Source organism: Panthera onca, chromosome B1 (genome assembly GCF_046562875.1).
Source record: "Panthera onca isolate mPanOnc1 chromosome B1, mPanOnc1 haplotype 2, whole genome shotgun sequence".
NCBI lineage: Eukaryota > Metazoa > Chordata > Mammalia > Carnivora > Felidae > Panthera > Panthera onca.
The window spans coordinates 67,384,036-67,401,553 of NC_138342.1; the positions used below are offsets into that span (position 1 = coordinate 67,384,036).

Consider the following 17,518-nt stretch of genomic DNA (forward strand, 5'->3'; position numbering starts at 1 on the left):
AAGCATGGAAGCAAAGAAATAAAGCAAGCTTGAGACCCATGACTTGGAAAGAACTTTGGGAGAGATTGCTGGTATGTGAACTGCCTGAAAATTAACAGATCAGAAGCCAGCAGAGTTTCTGAGGGAATTGTGGTATTTGTGAAGGTGCTACAGCCAAGCCAATAAAACCGTGTGACCGCTATACTCTCAGACCTCCAAATTCGCACCAGCAGGCAATTAAAGCATTGCAAAAGCTGTATAGTCACCAAAGATGGGGCATATCCCAACACCCACTTCAGATTTGGCTAAAGAGGATAGGCAGATGCTCCCCAAGGGCAAGGCCAAGGGGCACACAGAGCCATGATGAAGGGGGTCCCCCTTCATCATGGCTACCATCAGGAACCTCCTCCTCTGCCAGGGTGGGGAGCCTTCCCATCACCTGCTCCAGGATTCCAGCACTGCTATGGGCTGGGGGCTGCTGTGTGCATTCCTTTCCCCTCTTTTGAATGGCAATTTTTAAAAATCATTTAATTGAATTTATTAAAAAAATTTTTTTTAAATTTACATTTATTTATTTTTGCTAGAGAGAGACAGAGCACAAGTGGGGGAGGGGCAGAGAGAGAGGGAGACACAGAATCCAAAGCAGGCTCCAGGCTCCACGCTGTCAGCACAGAGCCTGACGCAGGGCTTGAATTCACAAACCGCAAGATCATGACCTGAGCCGAAGTTGGGTGCTTAACCAACTGAGCCACCCAGGCGCCCCTTGAATTAATTTTTTTTAAATTTACATCCAAGTTAGTTAGCATATAGTGCAACAATGATTTCAGGAGTAGATTCCTTAGTGCCCCTTACCCATTTAGCCCATCCCCCCTCCCCCAACCCATCCAGTAACCCTCTGTTTGTTTTCCATATTTATGAGTCTCTTATGTTTTTGTCCCCCTCCCTGTTTTTATACTATTTTTGCTTCCTTTCCCTTATGTTCATCTGTTTTGTCTCTTAAAGTCCTCACATGACTGAAGTCATAGGAGTCATTTCTCTTTCTCTAATTTCTCTTAGCATAATACCCTTCAATTCCATCCATGTAGTTGCAAGTGGCAAGATTTCATTCTTTTTGATTGCCGAGTAATACTCCATTGTATATATACCACATCTTCTTTATCCTTCATCCATTGATGGCCATTTGGGCTCTTTCCATACTTTGGCTATTGTGGATAGTACTGTTATAAACATGGGGGTGCATGTGCCCTTTCAAAACAGCACACTTGTATCCCTTGGGTAAATACCTAGTAGTGCAATTGCTGGTTCATAGGGTAGTTCTACTTTTAATTTTTTGAGGAACCTCCAGACTGCTTTCCAGAGCGGCTGCACCAGTTTGCATTCCCACCAGCAGTGCAAAAGAGATTCTCTTTCTCTGCATCCTCACCAACATCTGTTGTTGCCTGAGTTGTTAATGTTAGCCATTTTGACAGGTGTGAGGTGGTATCTCATTGTGGTTCTGATGGTTTTGATTTGTATTTCCCTGATGATGAGTGATGTTTGAGCATTTTTTCATGTGTCGGTTGATCATCTGGATGTCTTCTTTGGAGAAGTGTCTATTCATGTCTTTGGCCCATTTCTTGACTGGATTATTTGCTTTTTGGGTGTTGAGTTTGATAAGTTCTTTATAGATTTTGGATACTAACCCTTTATCTGATATGTCGTTTGCAAATATCTTCTCCCTGAATGGCAATTTTAATCATGGTTTTCTACCCCCTGTTCTACCATCGGACACAGACTGTGAGTGTGAGTGCAGAGGGGAGATAACTTGCCTTTCAGTTCACAGGTTGCCAGATCATTAGGAACCACACCCAAACCTGATGGAAAGGACAGTGTATTACCCAGAGATCATGGACTTTCAGGTGGTGCATTAATGGATGGATTTTGTTTGTCTCCCTGGGGATGAAGTGAGTGTGTTCTATATTGGGAAATAGGATGTTCACTGATATTTGGTGGCCGGAGGGACTGACTGTGCCCAGACTGTCAGCTGTCTAGGAAAATCTATTCTCCCCTTCTTCCCCAGTGTTCAAAGAAGAACAAGGCCTTTGGCTGCCCCAAGCCCTCTGCCCTGTGAGGCAACCATGTGACTAAATTCGTGCCAATGGGAAGGGAGCAGAAGAGATGTGTGTCACTTCCCAGCCCGGCACACACACCTCCCAAACACTCATTTCCCTCGGGTTGAGATGGTGATGACTGCAAGAAAAAAGCTATGTTGAGCATAGCCTGGCGGTCATGAACCTCTCCTCCTCCAGTGAGAGGAGACCCTCTCACACAAAGAAAACAAACTTCATTTTTAAGCCACATTATTCTTGTTCAGCTTGTTACAACAGCTGAATCTTTTATTCCAGCTGACATTCAGATACTCTGAATACATTTAGAGATGCTCTGTTTACAGGCCAAATACCTTATCCAATACTCCACATTATTCCATATAAAAATGACAAAGTCACTCTGTCCATGAGCGACTCGAGAGATACATGGATTCTCAGGCAAGAATAATTTACTAGAATTCTTCCCTGGTGAATCAGATGTTCCGAGCAAAGAGGTGGTTCCTCTAAGTCTGTGGAAGGATTAAGGAAGGGAATGGCTTCCTTACTTAGCAGTGACCTATCTTGCATATATAATTATCACAAAAGTTTTATAAATACACACATACCTTCCCCCTAAAGAGCTAGGTCTAGCTGCATTTTATAGATCTGGAATCAAATGAATAAAAAAGGCTGGGTAACATTATTAATTTTACTTCACAGATGGCAATGAGGTGTTTACTCTCAACATGCCTAATGCAGCAGCTCTAAAGACTCTCTTCTAGATCCTCCGCCATATGCAATTACTTCATGTGCCTTCCCATCCCTAAGGCAAAATACAAACACACAAAAACTCTCTAAAGCGTCCGACTACAGCTAATTGAAAATGAAATCTCTGTGCCTAAAAGTCCCCAGCTTACAGCTTTGAAAGAGCATCACAGCAAACTTTTCTGGCCCACAGTCCCAGTTCCAAGTGCCAAAAAAACCTATGACTCCTCACGATGCTGACTCTTGCTACTCTCTGACACTAGCGTCTCAGGCTGGTTCAATGAAGAGATGCAACTAAACACTAAACAAACCAGAGCAAACAAGAAAGCCCTAAAGGACAGATAGGTCCGCAAAGTTCAAGAGATGGGGGCCTGAGAAGGAAATTCAGGCAGAATCCTATATGGCTAGTGGCACAATGCTAACGCGGAGAAACGCTAGGCTACTGCACGTGACCCTCAAATCCCAAACCCTGAACTTGGATGTCCTCGTCCAGCAGATTGGCAGCTGCTCAGTGGATGCTTTACACCAAAGGTGATGGCCCTAATGATAAGTCAGCCACTCTCCAACGGAGTGGGAATGCAGAACACAGCCAGAACCGTGAACTCATGTCCTGGATCCAGATTCTCCGGTTTCAAATCCAGGCTCTGCCACTTAGTTGCGGGGGGATGTTGCGCCAATTGCTTACCCTCCCTAAGCCTCGATTTTCTCCTCTATAGGATGGGATCATAATAGTACCTATTTCCTAGGGTTGTCTGCCATGAGGATTAAGGGCATTAATACATACATATAAGTTTCTTTTATAAGCCTATGGCAAGCACTCAATAATTGGAAGTCTATTATTATAAATAGCTGTTTTAATATCACTGATGTCCAACCCACTTGTGATCCAAGAGAAACAAGTAGAACTATAGATTTATTCCAGCTTCACGGTGACTAGGAATTCAGTGAGGAACTTGAAAGAGAATGCAGGAGAGGCTTTTTATGTTCTGTCGGTGACGCAGGGTACGCCCTTGTACAAAAATCCTCCAAACGGTCCCTCAGAAATTATGCTGATGACTTCTTTAGAAAGACAACAACCACACGAAAGGTAAGGCGCCAGAGGTTACTTTGCGGGGTCTGGACTGGTGCTGAAGAAGTTGGTACGTCGTCCCGCAGCCCTCCCACAGCTGGAAGTATGAATCAACAACTCAAGAGCCCAGACTCCCCGCAACTTCACCAGAATGAAAACCAGGGAAACCAGGGACTCGTAAAATGTAGTTAACCGCCTGATGCCTGTTCTTCCGCAGCCAGGCTGCCATCCACGCACCTTGTACAAGGTGACCTAAGGCAGTTTCTCACTTCGTACAGTTCCCTGTCCAAAAATCTACCTGGACCAGACCTCATAAATTATCAGCCTTCTCCGTCTTCCTTGACCCCTCGTGCCCACAGAGGAGGTCCCTTGACGTTAACTGTAAGGCTACAGGGTATAAGTGAGGATGCGCCTGCAGGATTCAGAGCAAAACGACAAAAACGATAAAGGTGGCTCTTCAGTTAAGCAACGAAGTGAAGCACACAGAGCCATAACACAAGCCAGCCAAAGGCTTGCCAGTGTGCCTCTGAGAAGACCGGCATGTTTCTCAACTGTCCAAAGCAGCGGCTGGGGGGCCCCTTGGTGGACATCCAGTGTCCTGTCACCAGACCGACGATACCATGGCTTTGGTCCTGCGTTAGCCATGCAGGACGCTGCTCTCCCACGGTCGCTTTGGCCACTCACATGCCAGCTCCCTTCTGTGGCGTGTCTCTCCCTTCCCATGAAGATGGGTCCCGTGAAGATGAAGCCCCCCTCCTCTCCCGGGATAGGAAGTGGGGAGACACACATGCAGTCTCCCCCAAGTTCCTCCCTCTGTCCCTTCACTGCACCTGGACCAACAACCTCTCCCCCACCATGGCCTGGCTGCCCGGGTGCAGGACAACGAGCACTGAAGAACACGGTTCTACCTTTCGGGACTTGCCCCCTGCCTGTGCTACTTCTCTCTTCCAGCTCTGTAACCTGTAGTTCACCTTCACCGGCTCCACAGTCCTCGGTCCCCTTGTAAAGGACGGCCTGAGGAAACAGTTTTCTTTCAGAAACAGCTCATCAGGAAATAGCCTGTTCTCTTTCCATAGAGAAGGAATTTATAGCATGTTATTCAGATTCTCACATCGGCCACACTCCCCCTAACATCGTGAATTGTTCCTTGCTTGTGTGAATGAACTCAGTGAACTTTCACTGAGAAGGTTGAACCATTAGAGTTCTCAGCGTGTCTGAACACTGCCGGACAGGGGCAAAGCTGCTCTGATTCTGAGGATGATAAACAACCTGACAGTAAAGAATAGCAATTCGCCAAACTAGTCTTGCTTGACAGAAATACCCTCACTTACCAGTCCAAATTTACCAAGTCATCTATGGGCCTACAATATGGGTTTCTGGATGGAGTTACTGCCAAGACAGGATTTTCCTAAGCAAATAATGTTACTTTAATCCACAGTGAATACATTTCTATTCTGGTGGTTCTTGTCAGTTGGCTTCCAGGGTTTGAGCTTTCTGGTGAATGAAGAAGGAAACGTGCAAGGCTCAGAGCCGAGGCCTGGGACGGGGGCAGACTAATGGGGTGCGGTCACCCTACTTCACCCTCACCTGCTCTGCTCTCTGCCCTCTTCCTACACACACAGAGGCCCAGGCCAGTCTTACGCATCTTGCTCCCCTCAGATCACCTGGACTTGGGGATTGCATGCATGTGGAATTAAGAGTCAGAAAATGGGAAGTGTAAGTCCCCAGCAATGCCATGCCTGAAACAGTTAATTGTTAACAGTTAAATGTACATCCTCCCAGGCTTGTTGCCCCATACCTGTACGTGTGAAATCTTGTACTTAACCAACTGTGGGCACCTTTAAGAGTCAGTAGACACAGATGTCCTTTTGATCTTGTTCCCCCAAACTTGCAGTCTCTACTTCTCCATTAATGGTCGCTCCATCCTTCCTACTTCTCAGACCAAAAGCCGCAGGGTCACCTGAGACACTTCAATTTCTCGAACACCCACATTTAATGTGCCAGGAAATCCTGATCTAAAAATGATCCTGAACTTGGCTACTTCTCACCACAGTGGCCAAGGAGATCCTTTTAAAACACAGATCAGGTAGATCATGACATTCTTTAGCTCAACTCCCTGTTAAGGGTAAACACCCAGGCCCCAACCTCAGAGTGCACTCCCCTCTGACTTCGTCCACTACTTGCCCCTGGCTCAGCTACTCTGGCCTCCATGAGGACCTTGGATATCTCTGGCACCTCCCTACACTACCTCCCACAAATGCATATGGCTGATCTCTTACCCCCACAAATCTTCATCAAGGTGGTACCTTTTTGGGGAGGGCCTCCCTGAAAACCCATTTTATTTATTTTATTTTTTTAAAGTTTATTTTTTAAATTTATTTTGAGAGAGAAGTAGAGAGCAAGCGGGGGAAAGGCAGGGAGAGAGGGAGCAAAATCCCAAGCAGGCTCTGCGATGCCTGTGCAGAGCCTGGTGAAGGGCTTGAACTCACAAACAATGAGCTCATGACCTGAGCCTAAACCAGGTCATGAATTTCCTTCACTGGCCTGTTATCTACCTTATTCTCTATGGCACCTGGTACTATATTTTATCTATTTATTTTATTAACAAACCTTCTTCTTTCACTAAATGTAAGCTCTTGAGGGCAGAAATTTTATCTTCTGTTTCCTGTTTTATCCCCAGTGTCTAGAGCGAGTGTCTGTTTTATCCCCAGTGGCTCGTAGTAGGGTGCTCGATGAATATCTGGTGAATGAATGAGAGGCGCTATGCTTGGAAATGGGAAATATCAGAATTAAAAGAGCAAACACAAAAGCAGCAATCTTGGCTCAAGGGAACATAAACATGGACACAAATAACTACAGGACAAGGAGTAACCTGATCATTGCTATGCATACACTGAAAACAAAGATCTATGTCTACACTACAGTAAGAGTGATTAATTCTGACTATGGGGATTTGGACAGGGTCTGTGGAGAGAGTGGCATCTGAACTGGGTCTTGGACACACAGAATTGCAACATACTGAGAGGGAATGAAAGGCTCTTAACAGAGAAACTGCCTGGAAGGGAACAGAAAATATTTGTGAAGAAGAGTCTGTGGGGCAGCAGGACTGATGTGAGGAGCATCTGATTGAGGAGATGTGAGGTGGGAGGCAGGGCTGGGGGGGGTGGGGAGGCATCTGTAGTCAAGCTGTGTGGAGCCCGGCACCTTAGGAAGGGGGTTGTGGGGAATACATTCTTAGGTGAGGTGGGCGTGGGAGGGGATGGGCATCACTTTATTGAGCAAGAAGGTGAAAACAGTGTTTCAGGAGCATTAACTTCACTGTATGTTCACAGTATTCTCCAGAAACATAAAGACATGGCAGGTAGAGAAAGAGGTGAGGAGGCCACAGGAAGGATTCCCATGCCTGTGTGTAAGACACTTCTCTTTGGGAGTTCTCTGCTTGGGAATGGTGAGCTAGCCATGGTGTGCCCGGTCCTTGTTACCTCACCAAAATCCACAACTGACCAAAGGTGAGACAAGGTAGGGAGACCACAACATTGAAGATTCTTGGAATGGTTGGCATGATGGGAGTAAGCTCCAATAAAACACCACATGTTCTGGAACCAAACAAAACACCAAATATGTTCTGGAAATCAGTTAGGGTCCCCAACATGCACAATTTTCTTTCCTGATGAGTATTAAACGGAAGATTTACAAAGATAAAGAGATGGTTTACATTGAGTTGGGGTACAAAGAAATTTTGGCATCTTAATGCATAGAATCAATATCTGCACTGTCTTGAGAGGCCATTGGATCCCCAACTGCCTGGTCCTGAAGCATTCTACATGATGTTAAAAGAATGAGGGGAAAAGGGAACCTGGGTGGCTCAGTCAGTTAAGCGACCCACTCCTGATTTCGGCTTAGGTCACCATTTCATGGTTTGTGAATTCAAGCCCCACGTCCCAGGTTCCGTGTTTACAGTGTGAAGCTTGCTTGAAATTCTCTCTCTCTCTCTCTCTCTCTCTGCTCCTCCCCTGCTTATGCTCTCTCCCTCTCTTAAAAAAAAAAAAAAGAAAAAAACAACTTTAAAAAAAATGAGGGGAAACAATGTGTGGGACTCCTGCTGGTGGCAAGTGAAGAATCTGCTTGGAATTCTCTCTGCCCCTCCCCCACTCATGCTCTCTCTGTCTCTGTCTCTCTCTCTCTCTCTCTTAAAAATAAACTAAAAAAAAGAAAAAAAAAGAATGAGGGCAAAGAGTGTGTTGGGTCAAAATGACCTATTTTATTAAAACACAATAACTAAACCATGGCGATAATTTAAAATTAGGTTGCAGAAGCTAAGATTTTCTCTGAAGCACCATTTTATTCTTTGATTTTCTTTTTTGGGGACAGCAAAAAAAAAAAAAAAATTTTTTTTTTTTTTTTTTTTTTTTTTTTTACTTTCTTCAAGACATTCATTATACATTTAGGTAGGCAGTATACATTTGCAAAGAGAGAAGCGTGTCTTGGGAGCCCTGAATTTCATCCTCTAGCTGTGAACGAATAGCTCATTTCTTTTAAATTGCAAACAAATTACTTGCAGCTTTCTCTAGTTCCTTCAGAAAAATATCTAAGTCATTGTCTTCTTTATTATGTCTTTCCTTCTTATTTACATACCTACCTAAAAAAAGGAGATTGTATTTACATCCACCCAACAATTATTTACCAAGTGCCTCCCTGCGTCAGATAAGGCCCTGGGTAGTGACTGGAGAAGGTACAATTATGAAGGCAAGGATTCTGCCCAAGGCATCGAGAGAAGACAGACACAATTAAATAATTACAAATGCAAATGTAACAATGTCTGTAATCCAAACAAGCTACCAGGGGCAAAGTAAGGCTGCATACTCCCAACTGAAGAAGCTGGGAAGAGATTAGAGGAGGAGGTGACATTTAAGATGGTCTTCGAGGAATTCACCAAGCAGACAAAGCTGAAAGGGCATTCTGGGCAGAGGGAGAGCTTGAACAAAGCCATGGAAACACAATTCAGTTATGAACCTATTTTGCCAGTGAGGAGGATTTCGGTTATACTTCAGGATTTCAGAAATACTTTGGGGGGAGGGGTGGGTCTAGAGGCAAAAGCAGAAAGAATGCTTGATGTGTTTCATTCATAAACACATATCCGAGGTAAGATGAACAGAAACCTGTTAATTTATTTCCACTGAGGGGATTTTTGCATTTGGAGTAAAGTCAGCTTGGGCTTGGTAAAGGAGAAAAAGTTGTCACATTGATGGGATCCATAGATTTTGTTCTAAAAGAGAGGTATGTAAATCAAAGTATGTTCTGGGGATCCAATCAATACTGAAACTGAGTGATAAAACCAGAAGGGACTATCATTTCCAAATTATACTTCAGTGATTTCTCTACAATTAAAATGGTCACAAAGCAGAAAACCTAATTAAGATGGGGGTGGGAGAAGAAAATGAGACTGTAGATTCATTCATAGGAGATAAAGATTTATGAAGACTCAGTGATAGGATAAGGAAAGGGGTTAGAATAGCTCTTTAATTAAAGGATAACATTCCATTCTTTGTTTTTTATTGTTCGACAAAGATAAAGAGCTATCCAGTTCTCTCTCAGGCAGAGAAGTGTTTAACAGCTCCTGTTTACTGTGATAAAATGACACCCAGGGCTGTGGGTGGACACCAGTCTGTTTTTCTGTGGCCTCACAAGTCCCCAAACTCTGCTACTGGGTGGCCATCGATCATCACTTTAACCTCATCTCATTCCTTCCAGCTGGGACCTGACAGTGGGTCAGGTGACTGCAGCGACCGTGCACATAGCTGCCCACGTCATGAACTGGCAGGGTGGCTGTGGCTCCAGCCCTTACACTCTGGGTCCTGAAACCATCCTTGCTCAACGTCTGGTAAAAGCAGGTGGTACAGAAAAGCTGCAAAGCCCGTTTCTTAGACAAGGGAGAGAGAACTTTCACAGGCAAGTGGAGGAATGCATTTTGGGGTTGGGGCTGAGGAGACAAGGGCGACTATATTTGAATCTAAAGGAACCATAAAAATAACTACAGCAAATTTCTTCTAACGGTCCTATCTGCTAATTTGGCCTGCCGCTTTTGAGTGATCAAAGGTATCAGTGAGATTTTGGAATCAACCTGCCTGGGAAGTATTTCCTAAGTAAATAATAAAATAACAATAGCAACAACAATGATGATAAGATATTGGCAGCAGTTAATATATATATGCACCTAATATTCTGCTAAGCCTTTTATATGAATTCTCAAGTCCTCATAAGAACTCTGCGAGGTAGAGACCATTACTATTGCCAATTTACAAATGAGAATACAAAGGCTTGCAAAGGTTTAATATCTTGTTCAGGGTCACACAGCCAGTAAGTAGTTGAGTTCCAGCACTTGCCCACCACATCCTACTAAACTCACTCACCACTTACCGAAAACACTCCGTGAACTATCATGTGTGGATGATGTTCTGATTAATTTTGATGGCTTTGCTTTTAAATCTTACTGATAATCTTTCAAAAATCTATCTTACCTCAGAAAAGACAATATACTCAGCAAAATAATGTCTTTTACTGGTGACTGAGGGTCTTCTGTTGAGAATCATGATTTGTCTCCTCTGGGATGTCTTAGCCTTCTCCCATGTAATTCTTTTTTTTTTTTTTTTTTCAACGTTTTTTATTTATTTTTGGGACAGAGAGAGACAGAGCATGAACGGGGGAGGGGCAGAGAGAGAGGGAGACACAGAATCGGAAACAGGCTCCAGGCTCCGAGCCATCAGCCCAGAGCCTGACGCGGGGCTCGAACTCACGGACCGCGAGATCGTGACCTGGCTGAAGTCGGACGCTTAACCGACTGCGCCACCCAGGCGCCCCCCCCATGTAATTCTTAACCCATCTTTCTGGAACCAGCCAATCGGCAAAAGGTTTTCCCTCACCACCAGCTCACAGTGGGTTTTGGGGGAAAATATCGCCCATATTTCAGGTTTTTCAGTTCAGGGAGTAAAGCTCAGGTATTTCAGAATCAGACACGTGGACATTGTGGTGGCTTTAGGTTTTCCAGAATTCCCTTCCCTGCAGGTTTCTGGGTAAGAGTGGGCCACAAGAGATATTTTCACAAGATCTAGAGGTGAAAGTGAAGCAGTAGTTATCAGAAAAAAAAAAAAAAAAACCAACCAAACTTTATTCTGGGATAATTTTAGATGCACAGAGGCTTTCTGTTTTTATGTTGGAAGGTTGGGGCAGGTGTGTTTGTAGCTCCCACACATGGTTGTTCATCTGTGGCTCCCTTCTTGCTGCAGGACAGCCGCTGGGCCTGCAGCTACTCCCGTTTGCCCAGATCCCCCTTCAACTCTTTCTACTGCTGGGTCAGTAGTGTGTTACTTCCATGATGGAGTCACCGGCTTCTCTGGTGGGACAGCCACTTCATCAAGGTTGGAGTCCATCAAGGTTGGACCGGTCCCCAGTCCGTACTCATGAGTTCCACAGTGCACCTCTGGGATCAAGTTTTCCTTTGACTTCCCCAACACCCCCTCTTCATGAATCTTTCCCTTCACAGTGTCTACCCAGTGGACGTCACGCTCCAGCATGGAAGTGAAGACAATAGCTTTGCACAGACAGTTCAACCAGTTCTACAGTTGTGCAAGTTTAAATCCTTGTAATCGATCTTAATATATCTCTGTATAAATCCCTGTTAACCGATCTTAATATATCTCTGGACCCATACATCTCCATTTCTGGTTTTGCTTCTCTCTTCGAACCCTGCCTGACAGACATGAAGGGGTTGAAACCTTGAATCCAATGAAAACTTTGCTTCTGGATGGAAAGATCTCATACTGATGATTTATTCATACCCAGAAGCCAAGATCAAGGAAGAGAAAGAACAGGTAAGAGAGAGTGAAAAGGGGTCATGGAAGCAGAAAAAATAAAAGTTATTGGTGATACTGTAACATATGTCAACTTCATGCCAGGCACTGTGCTTGCTGCAAGAAAATAAAAAGATCAATAATAACCCTAGAATTTATAACCTGTGGAGGAGGAGAGACTCTTAGCTAACTATAAAGAAATAAGTGCCATATAATTGGCATGAATAAAGTACTATGGGCAAACAGAAGAGGAAGTCATTAATTTTGTCTGAGAGGATCAGGGAGGGTTCTGCACATGAGGTAACACTGACGCTGGGCCATGAAGAATGAATAAGAAACTCACTAGTTCCAGGATTCTCAAATTTTAGCAGGCATCAGAATCAAATGGACTAAATTCAGGAAGAAACTGAAAAGTTACTTGGCACTAGATACACATGCAAACTTTTTTTGAATGAATGATTTCCTTAGCTGTGCTGATGTGTCATTTTTGTAGGAAAACAAATTGTGTTCAGTGGAAAACTATGCATCATCTAGAGAAGAGCTCCCCTTGTTATCTGATTCTACGGGAGCTATCTTACAACTGTAAATTCTAAGTAACTGAGAGCAAGGCAAAATAATTCTTATCTATAGACATGCAGATTCTGTTCTGTATGGTAGAAGTTCAATTGATTCCCTTGTGACAAAACCACTTTTGTGTCCATTTGCACATTTACTCATTCATTTCAATATTGCTTATCTATAATTCAACATTGTTGGTCTATATAAATTTTTAAAAATTCTCTTTGAGCTGGTTATAACACCTGCCTGGTTCCATTACTGATTAATGACTGCAATAAAGTCTGTAACACGTGTTCCTTTTTGTATCTTTAAGAGAGTCATGAATTTACTAAATTCTAAATATTACCCTTTAACAGTTTCAAACTTTTAAGGAAAAAGCCAATTTTAAGGCTAAATATATTATACTAGAACATGGAAAAATATGAGAAGCTGCCCAGATTTTTTTGAAAATAGAATACTTCTGATACCAAAAACTGTGAGTACATCTCCAAAAAAAAAAACCAAAAAACTATAGACTAATTTTATTTCTGAATAAGAAGATACCAACTCTCACATTTTTGGATAAGTATTTGAATAAGTATTTTTGATATAAAAATTCATAAAGTTTTATAATTCTTTGCTAAAAATGACAAATATTTTTATTTTTTTAACATATCCACAGTTTACGCCGTTAAGCAAACAAACAAACAAAAACTAGACAACAACAACTGTTGTTTTTTGATCTTATAGGTACGTCTATTGAGTGGATCAGAAAGATCTCTTCACTCCATCTTCTCTATACATGGATCATTCATCAGGCAGTCTCTGCAAAATATGCCAGTAAGTTTTTCACTAGATTTTCTTAAATGGCCATAGTTTAAGGAATATTTAGCCAAACTTGTAAAAACAAACAAGGGAGATTTCAAAGCATGTGCAGTTTCTCGGTGAATTATGAAATCACAAAAATGTTTTCTGAACAATTAGAGAACATGAATCAGGAAGAAAGTTACCTATCAGCACAGGTTTTATTTATTTATTTTTAATTTTTATTAACTAATTTTATTTTTAAAATTGTATTTATTTATTTATTTACATCCCAGTTAGTTAGCATATAGTGCAATGATTTCAGGAGTGGGTTCCAGTGATTCATCCCCTATGAATAACACCCAGTGCTCATCCCAACAAGTGTCTTCCTTAATGCCCCTTACCCATTTAGCCCATCCCCCACCCACAACCCCTCTAGTAACCCTCAGTTTGTTCTCTGTATTTAAGAGTCTCTTACGTTTTGTCCTCCTCGTTTTTACATTACTTTTGCTTCCCTTCCCTTACGTTCATCTGTTTTGTATCTTAAATTCCACATGAGTGAAGTCATATGATTTTTGTCTTTCTGTGACTAATTTCACTTAACATGATACCCTCCAGTTCCATCCATGCAGTTGCAAATGGCAAGATTTCATTCTTTTTGATTGCCGAGTAATACTTCATTGTATATATACCACATCTTCTTTATCCATTCATCCACCGATGGCCATTTGGGCTCTTTCCATACTTTGGCTCTTGTCGACAGCACTGCTATAAACACTGGGGTGCATGTGTCCCTTTGAAACAGCATACCTGCATCTCTTGGATAAATGCCTAGTAGTGCAATTGCTGGGTCATAGGGTAGTTCTATTTTTAATTTTTTGAGGAACCTCCAGACTGTTTTCCAGAGTGGCTGCACCAGTTTGCATTCCCACCAGCAATGCAAAAGAGATCCTCTTTCTCCGCATCCTCGCCAACATCTGTTGTTGCCTGAGTTGTTAATTTTAGCCATTCTATCAGCACAGGTTTTAATATCACCAAATTTGGTTTGTTTGGGAAGAGCTTGCCACCTAGAACTTTCCCTTTACTGAATTTAGTTCATATTCAAAACTGAAGCCAGTGCCTTACTCTAATCTTTAAAACCTTGGTTTTGACAACTGTAGTTTGGCAGGCAAGCTACTTTTTAGAATGAAAATATCTCACAGTTAGAGACTGCAGCTGTAGGGAATAAAATTCAGAATAAATGAAAAGAATGAGCCACAACTAAGTATGAGTTATTTCAGAAGGGTGAAGATGGGTTAAGAATTTTATTAGTATCCTTAACAAAAAAAAAAAGAAAAACAGTATTATTCCTTAGACACTGAAAGGCACTAAGTAGTAAGACTTGAAGGGGATCAGGATATGCCACCTCAAACCATGACTGTTTCACATAAGAATTGTTTCAAGGTGAAGGCATTGGACTTCCTGAAATCCTATCTGCCTACAAGAAGAGCCTCCCCAAAGAACTCAATTGTCATATAAATCCCCTACCAGGAGTGACTCTACACCCAGACACTGTCACACATTAGCAGGACTCCTGTCTATTCTCCCCAGGGCCCCCCGGTCTTCCCAAAAAGTTCGCTTTTCTGGAAATGCCCCTTCTTCCCCTCTTCTAGGAGGTTAGATATATAGACCCCGAATTTGTTTTTCTTACTGGGGTATACACGACATACAATGTTACATTAGACGTCAAGCTCTCACCACCCTTTCAAGTTACTCATCTCTGCGACCTCCCAAGGGTAAGTGGGATTCACATGCTAATAAACTGGTTTGTTTTCTTTTGTTCATCAACCTTTTGTCATCCCAATTTATAGGGCCCCAGGAAAAGAACCCAAGAGGGGAAAAGGAGAAGGGAAAGAAGGAGAAGGAAAAGAAGACAGAGGAGAAGCAGCAGCAGCATTAAGATCAGGAATAGTAAGCTATTTCCTTAACATAAATTTTAAAAGATCTTTCTAAAATCAATAGCCAGAGGCATTCTTAACCATGGAACCATAATAAGGCATTGCCTTAAAAATCAGGAACAAACTAAGGGTGGACTCTGAGTGTTTATTTAGCAATGTTCTGGAAGCTCTGGACAATGCAGCGACACATAAACTAGATATAATAGGTATAATGTTATAAAGGAGGAGGCAAAATCAAGTGTTCCCTGATGCTGGGCTGTTTTACCATTCTCACCCTCACCTCACCCACGCATAAGGTATAACTGAAAAACTATTAGATTTAACAAGAGAAGTGAACAAAATGGCTGGATAAAAAACAAACATCTAAAAATCAATAGCTTTCCTGTGTACTAGCAATAACAATTACAAGATACAATAGAAAAAAAAACCCACATTCACAGTGTGCAAGATGTTAACATTTGAAGGAAAAACTTTGCTAAAAGGTAAAAGGAAGACCCAAATACATGAAGAGACGGTAAAAAGTTGTCAATTCTGTGCAAATTACTTGCAGCAGTTTGTCTCTAAATGGGGTTGTAGGGATGACTGTTTTAAAATCCCTTGATGCTTACTAAAGTGCAGATTCTTGGGCTAACCCAGACTTAAGAGAATCACAAGAGGAGGAAGGGTAGGTTTTCAAGAAAACTGTCTTCTTACCAAGCTCCCCAAGTGATTCCAGTACACATTAAAGCTTAGCAACCACAGCTTTATGTAGGTTTCATAAAATTTCAATAAGATTCAAACTTCATCTAGAATGAAAGCCAATAAGGGGGCTGCCCTAACATATGTCAAGTAGATCATAAACTTAAAGTACATATATAAGGTACATCATAAACCTCAGTAATAAAAATAATGTGGTCTTTTGTAAAAAACAAACAAACTTAACAGAGGAGTCCCAAGACAGATTTCTGCATTAAGTTACAGAAGTCAAATTGTTTCCATGTATCAATTACTTCATCTCCAGAAAATGGCTGCGTCTTTTTAAACGCAATATGGAGGATATGTTTGGAATAATCTGATGCTACGTGAAATAAAAGCAACTTGGCTGGGGAGACCACAGGTACATGTGTGTAAGGAGTAACTATATCACTTAAATGGTTTTTGTTTTGTTTTGTTTAATCAGTCAAGTGCGGACCCAGAATAATACCATGGAGAGAAGAATGGAAATGAAAGAAACTGATTATACTCACAGGTCCCAGAAAACCGAGGTATGGCACTCCAACAGGAGGCCACATGGGAGGATGCCCAGGGAGTTGGCTCAACCAAGCAGGTGGGGAGCAGGGAGAAGAAGTGGGGAGAGGGAGAACCCATAGGCAAGTGCCTTAATGGGGGGTCAGAGGGGTGATCAAAAGCAAAAGGAGTGAGGGAATTTCACTGGTGCATTTGAATGTCACTAGGTCACAGTCGGGAGGGTGAGAAGGGACTAGCTTTATCACACATGTGTACCTGGCTGCCTGGGCACGGTACTCATAGCCTGTTGGTAGGGATGTTGAGGCATCAGGAAAATATGATGAAGTTTTTAAAAGTTATAATGCAATTGATCTTATGATGCCTTAACATCATTAACAATAGTAACTGGGATGGATAACACTTGCATCTGGGTTGTGGAGATGTTAAGTGAGTGGGACAGCTTGACTTAGCCACTGGAAGACACACTCTGATAAAGGTGACAGCTAGGAAAAGTCCTATGAGGCATATGATGAGAATATGTGCCACCCCACTCTATGGGCAATAGCCAAGAGAACAGTCATCTCTGATTTTAAGAGAATCTCTTGGAAGATGTTGGTTACATTATGAGGGATCTTAACCTCTTGGCCCATTTCTCGTAATTTGGCCTGTACTGCCCAGGGTTAATAATGTCCTATAGCAAGAGGTACCCCGAATGGACAAACTCCTCCTTCCCTAGCTAGTAAATAGTCTAGGGCCAGTCTGTTACTATTTGGGTTAGAGACTCATGGAATTGTTGCATAAGGGACAAAGTGTTGTGTAGCCTTTAAAGGATTTGAAAAGACTGGTGAAAGGTGTTGGTTGGCAGTTATAATCTGATTTTGTTTGAGAAAGGCTGCTATACTGGTGCTAATGTTGGCTGCTCCCGTGGTTATGACAAGTCCTAATATGATGGGAATAAATATCATCTGTTTTGCCTGGCATTCTTGGGTTGATGGAAATGGGGAAGTACCTGGTAGTTAAAGAACTATGGGAATACCCAGTGAAACCAGTGCACCTTGGGGTACGGTTTAATTAGGGAAAACAAGCAGGGGAGTCAACAAGGAAAAATACATAAGGTGCTATGCCTATGAGTCTGGACTTCAATAGTACCGAAAGGTGTCATTATTTAGAGCATAATGTACCTGTGAGCAAGAGGTGTTGTGCTTAACCCAGAGGAAAGAGTGCTTATGGTGGTCACGGCTAGAGACACAAGGCAAGAGATTGTGGTGGAAAGCTAGGGCGGGGGTGGATAGAAAAGGAAAAGGCATC

The 17,518-nt window shown here is 42.4% G+C and overlaps 1 protein-coding gene across 3 annotated transcripts in view; it reads right to left on the minus strand.

The window, feature by feature from the left end:
- TMEM150C (transmembrane protein 150C) overlaps positions 1–17,518 on the minus strand; it is a 77,693-nt gene that overhangs the window by 29,180 nt on the left and 30,995 nt on the right. The window contains exon 1 of one of the 3 annotated variants that reach the window (XM_078445981.2): positions 4,788–4,806. The exons of the other annotated variants lie outside the window; for them this stretch is intronic. The gene's annotated coding sequence lies outside the window, so the exon portion shown is untranslated. Of the gene's footprint in view, positions 1–4,787; positions 4,807–17,518 lie in introns of those variants that run through there. 3 annotated transcript variants of the gene reach the window in all.